The 8,954-nt window shown below is 36.9% G+C and overlaps 1 pseudogene; it reads right to left on the reverse strand.

The window, feature by feature from the left end:
* Window positions 1–232: 232 nt before the first annotated feature.
* On the reverse strand, window positions 233–942 carry LOC126934393 (dihydrofolate reductase-like; annotated as a pseudogene).
* Window positions 943–8,954: the final 8,012 nt, after the last annotated feature.

The following is an 8,954-nucleotide window of genomic DNA, read 5'->3' on the forward strand; positions in this document are numbered from 1 at the left end:
AGGGGAAGGGTATGTGCATCTTCATCTTTAATAAACGCTACCAACATTTGAAAAGCCCGAAAATGCCAAGGACTGGCAAGAGTGCCATATGCGATGTGTGTGGAAAGGCAGCTCACTGTAGCAGGTGCTTGGGACTCAGTCAGGGTGTTGGAGAGGCACTTACTTATAGCAAGAATGTTTCATAAATGATATCGGATATAGTCTAGGTTAGTGGGGAATAAAAACTCATTGCTTAGAAATAATTATCCATAGATCTAAAGTCAACAAAAGTATTTTTTTCTAAAGTAAAAATACAAACATTTTTCAGAGGGAGGGGGAACAACTTAAACCAGAAAACACCTTCATATGAATCATTCTTCTCATGTACTTCAAATTTGTACTTAATGCCTTTCTCCTCCTGGACATCAGAGAAAACACCTCGGTATTCTGGCAGAAGTTTATATTTCTCCAAATCAATTTCTGGAAAAAATGTGTCACTTTCAAAGTCCTGAATGATCCTTGTCACAAACAGTTTAAGATTGCTTGGGTGATTCATGGATTCCTTATAAAACAGAACCACCACCAACCATCCAAATCATGTCTACTTCATTTGCTAATTCTGATTATTAAGTTTCAAGGCATCATCCAGACTTCTGGCAAAAAAAAAAAAAAAAAAAAAAAAAAAAAAAAAAAAAAAAAAAAAAAGTTCCTTCTGAAGGTTCTTGAGGTCTCTACTGAGAACTAAATTAATTCTGTTCTTTAAAGGGTGATTTTTCTCAGGAAGGGAGAACCAGATCTTCCTACCCATAATCACCATACTCTGTTTACCTCCTGCTGAAGAGGTTGTGGTCATTCTCTGGAAATATCTGAACTCATTCCTGAGCGGCGGCCAGGGCAGGTCCCTGTTTTGCTGACACCAATGTTCTGGGACACAGCGACGATGCGGTTTAGCAAACGAACCATGACAGCAGCGAGAGCAGCTCTGAGCCTGCTTGCTACACCAGGACGCGTGGCCAAGATTGGACTCTTTCTTTAACTGACAACTAATAATTGAACATATCCATGAGGTTTATAGTGATGTCTCAATACACGTAATGCATAGTGATCTGATGAGGATAATTAGCACATCCATCATTTTAAACATTTATCTTTTTTATGTTGGAAATGTTCAATATTCTCCTTCTAGCTATTTAAAACTATGTAATATATTATTGTTAACTATAATAATTCTACAGTGCTATACAATCCTAATAATAGCCAAATAATGTGGCTTCTTTCAGCTTATGTTTAAGCTGAAAAGGCAGTACATGTCAGGATGTGAGTAATACTGAATTTTACATGTCAGAATATAACTGATACTGAACATAACCTTGCTTCTCCTCCAGCAGAACAACATTAATATTACCAAGAAGAAGAAGAAGAACAACAACAACAATAACCACCACAACAAAAACAATATTCCTTGCTCTGGCAATTCATAAAGCCTATCAGTTCTCAAGCTCCCTCCTTGCATGCTTTTCTTCTTTCTTTCTTACATTTCATTAACTATTTGCTCGAGTAAAATTATGACGCAAGGTTAATTTATGAATTATAAATCATAAATGCCCTTCAATACACAGACACAGACACCAGTGCTTATTTTTCAAATAAATATATATAATAGATAATTACATAAGAAAATTTATATGTATAAAAGGCTCTACAACTTTCTGAAACTTATAGGTATTACATGGCATTCCATATGAATACAGATTACTCAATTATTTTGAATCAATTAGTATTAATCACATACCTTTTATATGTTATACTAGGCACGAGGAAGCTAAATATAAAAGATAAAATCTCTGCTCTCAGATTTGCACAGTTGAGAAGGAAAGATCAATAATAAAATGGGAATTTTTATAAAGTGAATTAAATGCTATAAATATGGAAGCACAGAATACAATGGAGTCAGAAGTGAAATACTCAATTTATATTAGAATTTAAGAGGGTGGCTTTTAATTTTTTATTTTATTTTGTTTTATTTTATTTTATTTTATTTTAATAGAGATGGGGTCTTGCTCTGTCACCCAGGCTGGAGCCAAGTGGCGTGAACATAGCCCACTGTAGCATTAAACTCTTGACATACTCACCTTAGCCCCTCGAAGGGCTAGGATTGCAGCCTTGAGCCACTGTGTCCAGCCCTACTTCTTGAGTCAAGATAATGTCTAGGCTAGATCTGAAATGTATGTAAGGGAAGAAGGGCAGGAAGAACCTTTCAGGGCATCCTCAACAGTTACAGAATATGTGAAGTCTGGGACTTGTAAAAAAGAATACAAAATACTAGAATAACAGTAAATTTCTCATAATTATTTTTGAAAATTCACAACATCAAAACAGGTGCTCCTGGAAGGGTCAGCATCTTGGGTCAAGCCCTGCCAGAAAGAGACCCTGAGGTGCAGGTTCTTGAGCAAGGAATTTATTAAAAAAGAGCTCCCAGAATCTGATAAATCTTATATCCACAAAACAGGAAAGGGAAGGAAAACATGCTGAGAAGGTGCATTTCCAGACAGAGATACTGAAAAGATGCCATCAGCCTTATCAGGAGCAGGCATTACAGCTCAGAGTTTGCCCCCCCATAAAGTTAAGGAAGCTTTCTCTCCATCCTCCCACAGCAGCTATTAATTGGCCAAGACCCACCCTGGAGATCTGAAAACCACAGAACTCCAGTCTGTCTGATAAATAGGGAAAGTGGTTTCAGTAGTCCAGGATGATATTCAAAGAAAGCCTGTGATGCAGGCTGTTAAGGCAAAGACCCAGAGAAGCCATGACGAGGCACATAGAAATGAATAAGAAGGTCTAAGGGAATCTGCGAAAGCACTCACATGGTCATTATAGGTGGACGTAAAGGAAGCTTTCCTAAGTAGGTTTAAGTCATGGCTAATAAAAAGGCCAGAACACACCAAACTATTGACCGTTATTGATGAATAATTTACATATCATAAAATTCACCCATTTTAAATGTAAAATTTAATGATTTGTAGTAAATTTTCTGAGTCCTGCAACCATCACTATAATCTAGTTTTAGAACATTTTGCTCCTTCTGGTAAGATTCCTCATGCCAGTTAACAGTTTATCCCCATTCCCATTCCCACTCTCAGTCCTAGGTAGACACTACTCTGCTTTCCTCTTCCATAGATTTGCCTTTTCTAAATATCTCATATGAATAAAGTTCTTAACACATGTGGACTTTGGAGCCTGGCTTCTTTGTATATTGTACTTAATATGTTTAACTAATTGTACTGAACATCCACTTCACCCACTTTCATGTCAGACATTATAAACTAGGCTATTTGTGACATATATATGAGGGAGAAGAGATTGCATGCTCTAGTGATGAAAACAGAGTAACTAGGTAATCCTACAAATAAATTTTTCAAATTTAGAGTAAATTTTATGATGCTCTGGAAGTTATGGAAAGGCTTGACATGGGAAACAATATTTGACTGAGTCTAAAGAATAGCAGTTAGCTAGGCAAACAGTAAAGCGTTTCAGATACAGGGAATCAGGATGTGTCCACTATCAAGAGGGAACATGCTCAATACAACTGACTGAAAACATTTTTTTTTTTGGCTGACTGGATTCTGAAAAGTAGAGACAAGACTGGAGGGAAGCAGGGGCCAGGCCAAGCTGAGTCATATTAAGCCATGTTAAAGATTTTGGTCTATTTTAAGACCAACCAAAAGCAATTAGTGTGTTTTAAATTGGGTTTGTTTAGAAAGACCCATTCCATAGCAGCAGGGAACTTTTTTAAAAAGTTTTCAAAATACACTTTCTAAGCCAGGGATCTCCAAACCTTGGTGCATGGACCAGTACCATGGTCTGTTAGAACCTGGGCCGCCCAGCAGGAAGTGAGCAGCTGGCAAATGAGTAAAACTTCATCTATCTTTGCAGCCGCTCCCCATCACTCGCATTACTACCTGCGCTCTGCCTCCTGTCAGATCAGCATTAGATTCTCACAGGAGTGCAAACCCTATTGTGAACTATGTATATGAGGGATCTAGTTTGCATGCTCCTTATGAGAATCTAATGTCTGGTGCTCTGATGTGGAACTGAGGCAGTGATGCTAGTGCTGGGGAGTGGCTGCAAATACAGATTAACATTAGTGGAGAGGTTTGACTGCATAAAGACCATAATAAATCAATTGCTTGTGGACTCATATCAAAACCCTATCAGTGAGTGGCAAGTGACAAGCTGCATCCAGTGGCAGGCTTATAGTGGCAAGTGATGCTATCTAACGAAGCCATGAAACCTTCAAAACTGCTTTGCCACTGGAGACCAAGTATCCTGCATTAAAAGATAAGCTTTTGATGTATTTCAATTGTACAACTGCATCTGATGGCTGGCTTTATAGTGGCAAGTGAGTTGATGTACTTCAATTGTACAGTTGCATCTGATGCAGGCTTTAAGTCAGAATTCAACACTTATTTTAGATAAGTGTACTTCAATTGTACAGTTGCATCTGATGCAGGCTTTAAGTCAGAATTCAACACTTATTTTAGATTGTGCCTGATCTGCCCATTATTTTATATGCCACTTCCATCCATGTCTCTTTCCTGCACTGCATACTTCGTCACAGTTTTAGTAAGCCCACAAGCTAACCCTAGCCAAAATGAGTAAAAAACAAAGTCACTGCAGAGTTTCTTTGAAAAGGGAGAAAGACCCCAATGATGAGGCAGTAGAAGACTCTATGACTGCTACCACAAACAACAACAACAAAAAAGCTGCATTTAAAATAAAATACCAAGAGTCCTACTTAAATTACAGGTTCATTGCAACAGGTGATTCATATTCTCCAAGCCCACTTTGTATAATATGTGGCGACTGGTTATCTAACAAAGCCATGAAACCTTCAAAACTGCTTTGCCACATGGAGACCAAGTACCCTGCATTAAAAGATAAGCCTTTGGAGGTTTTTTTTTTTTTTTTTTTTTTTTTTTTTTTTTTTTAATGTGAACATGAAGAACAGAAGCAATTATTAAAGGCCACCACTTCATCAAATGTGTCTGCACTGAGAACATCATTCGTAGTGGCTAACCACATTGCTAAAGCTAAGAAGCCCTTATTGGTGAAGAGTTGATCCTACATGCTGCTAAGAACATTTGTCATAAACTTATAGTAAAGGCTCCAGTTCAAAAGGTGGCACGTGTTCCTCTTTCGGCTAACACCATAACTAGACAAATTGATGGAACAGTAGAAGATATTGAAGAACAATTATTAGGGAGAATTAATGTTACCATGGAGTGCAATCCAGGTTGACGAGTCTACTGGTGTTGACAGAAAAGGCAACAATGCTTGTTTTTGTGCGATATATTTTTCAGGAGGATGTACATTGGGATATGTTATTTGCACTTTTGTGGCCAACCAACACCACAGCTGCAGAAACATTCAAATCTTTGAATGGTTACATATAAGGAAAACGGAATTGGTCATTTTGTATCAGTATATGCACAGATAAAGCAGCTGCCATGATTGGATGGCTTTCTGGTTTCACCACTCAAGTCAAAGAAGTATCCCTTGAATGTGAATCTACATACTGTGTTATCCATAAAGAAATGCTGGCTAGCCAAAAAAATGTCACCTTAGCAATGTTTTGCAGGACATGATTAAAATTATCAGTGACATAAAAGTACATGCCCTTAATCCACATCTGTTTGCACAGCTCTGTGGGGAGATGGACACAGAGCACACACATCTTCTCTTATACACAGAAGTGAGATGTTTTTCTAAAGGTGTATTACTGGTTGGAGTTTTTGAATTATGAGAGCCACTCCAGAGATTTCTTTTAGAAAAACAGTCACCACTGATAGCACATTACAGTAACACAGAATGGGTCGCAAAACTTGCTTACCTGCATGACTTATACAAACCTCTCAATATACTCAATTTGTCACTTCAGGGGTGAATGACAACTGTGTTCAAGTCTTCAAAAATGGCTCCTTTCAAAGCCAAACTGGAATTATGGGGGCAATGAGTGAACGTTGGGATTTTTGGCATGTTTCAAACATTAGCAGAAAGTTTGAAAGAGACTGAACCAGGGCCTTTGCTCTCTCAGCTGCTGCATGACCACTTATCTCAGCTTTCAAAAATTTGTGCATTACCGGGTGTGGTGGCTCATGCCTGCAATCCCAGCACTTTGGGAGGCTGAGGTGGGTGGATTACAAGGTCAGAAGTTCAAGACCAGCCTGACCAACATGGTGAAACACTGTCTCTGCTAAAAATACAAAAATTAGCCGGGCATGGTGTCAGGCTCCTGTAATCCCAGCTACTCAGGAGGCTGAGGTAGGAGAATTGCTTGAACCCAGGAGGCTGATGTTGTAGTGAGCCGAGATCATACCATTGCACTCCAGCCTGGGCAACAGAGCAAGACTTCAACTCAAAAAAAAAAAAAAAAAAAAAAAGTTTGTTTATTATTTCCCAACCACAAAAGAACCCCAAACTGGGAAGGAATGGATCCATGACCCATTTCTGAATGAGCCAGGTGAATTGACTTTGTCCATGCTAGAAGAGGATCAATTGCTTGAGATTGCAAATGACAGTGGCCTTAAAAGGCAATCATGGCAGCTGCTTAATTTATGTATATACTGATACAAAATCGAAATAAAATGCACAATAAAGGTAATGCGCTTGAATCATCCTGAAATCATTCCCCTTCCCCATCCATAGAAATATTGTCTTCCATGAAACCAGTCCCTGGTGCCAGAAAGATTGGGTACTGCTGCTCTAAGCAGAGGAAGGAGCACATCTTATTTTACCTGCTTCAGACAAATCAAGGTTATTTAAAATGTTAACTCATCTAACAATTAAACAATAAAACAATTCCTTCGTGGATACTTCTGGACAATCTGCAGTTCACCCTACCTTTCTTATTCTGGTTTCATAATGAAATAGGCACATCTCATGTGCATCTGGGCATTGTACAACAACCATCTATTCTGATTAAATGATGAGGCTTGATCAAATTTCCCATTCAGTAAATTTAAATATATCCCTTGGTCCACTATAAATTATGTGGAGAACTACTTCATATCACTTGCCGTATCTTGGCTATTTTCTGTGTTTTAGCACTAAAAACGGAAATGCAAAAAGACTCTACTCCTCTAACTAATATAAAGCCTTTACTTAAAATATAGGCAAGTTAAGGCAAGTATCCAGTTCATTGAGCAAAAAGTTCACTTCCATGGCCAGAATGATTCTAGTATATTACTTACACGGATCCAACTCAGCAGATAAAAACTTACCAACACCTTCCAATATTCCTGATACACTGGATGATTTACTTAAGACATGCAGTAAGATTAAAAAGATGTTACACTAGAAATGAAAAACTTATATTCAGTAAGAAAATATATCTAGTAAATATCAAAGAGACTGTCACATTGTTTGGTTTCCAATAATCTTTAACATGAATTTGAGAATAAAATAGCATAAATTAAATATATATTGGGAGTTAAATTGAGATGTCAGTGTTTTGGAACTTGAAGATATGCACATGCTTAGACGCATGTATATGTATACATATATGCATGTATGTTTATAAATATATATTACATATGTATTCATATATATACGTTTATATATGACATATATGTATACACACATATATGTCATTGTCCACTCAGGCACCAGATTGAAGCAGAGTTCAAATCTGTACTCCACTGAGAGGTGGGTTCCTTTGGGTATTTTGTGAATTATATACAAGAAGTATGGCACAAGGGATCATTTGGAAGATATAGAACTCAGTGCCTCTCTCGAAACATGATAGACACATTTCTTTTTTATTGGAATGAGTCTAACATTGTGACTGCAAGCACTCTGGATAAACAGATACCAAAAAAGCACATGTAATTTCTGAACAAAAATTATAACTCCTCTTATTCTTAGAACTACGTGATGCAAGTAAATTATTGTCACTGTTCTACAGAAGGGGAAAACTGAGAATTTGGATAAAGCATTTATCTAAAGCCATGCAATCATTAAAGTTATATATTTGGAAATTAAATACCAGTTCTGATTTCCAAATTTCTATAATTTACTGTTTCTTATCTCTATAAAATATTTAAAGTTCATAGTTCTGTAGTAATTTTACCATTAGTAATTTTTTCTTTTTAAAATATTTTATTAACTTCCCTTATATACTGAACAGATGTTTCTATTTTATAATATAAAAATTATAGTGTAAAGAATTCCCCTTCCTGTGTCCAAGTGATCTCATTGTTCAATTCCCACCTATGAGTGAGAACATGAGGTGTTTGGTTTTCTCTTCTTGTGATAGTTTGCCGAGAATGATGATTTCCAGCTGCATCCATGTCCCTACAAAGGATTGAACTCATCCTTTTTTATGGCTGCATAGTATTCCATGGTGTATATGTGCCACATTTTCTTAATCCAGTCTGTCACTGATGGACATTAGAACTTCAAGTAAATAAAAAATAAAAATAAAAACAAAACAAAACAAAGAAATAATTGAAGATTCTCTCATTTAGAGAACGCTTTATCTTTACTTTTAGTAAATAATACAATCTCATGGAAATGACTAAGATATGGACAGACTGGACATCAAATGAATCATTTCAATTTCAATGACTGGAAACCTGCAGGTATTGAAGAAAAGGGGATTGACACATTTTATGATAGTCCTAGATAGGGATAAGCTGGAAGAAAAATCAGATACCCAGACATTTGCCCTTTTAATGTTGTGCCATTCTTCATATAAGAAAGTTGAGATTCTGCATTATCAGCTACTAGGATCATAGCCCAAGTCTGTGTCTATGTAATGAACAAATAATTGCTTAACTCCTTTAAATGACAATTTGGCTCAGTAACGAGGGAAATAAAATGAGGCAGATTGATTGTATGACGGAAATGAATAGCCTGAAGAGTTGTTTTGGGGGCTCTTTGCTGCATTGGATCAGAAATTCAATAAATTTTCCATA

This window comes from Macaca thibetana, chromosome 13 (genome assembly GCF_024542745.1).
Source record: "Macaca thibetana thibetana isolate TM-01 chromosome 13, ASM2454274v1, whole genome shotgun sequence".
In the NCBI taxonomy this organism is placed as follows: Eukaryota; Metazoa; Chordata; class Mammalia; order Primates; family Cercopithecidae; genus Macaca; species Macaca thibetana.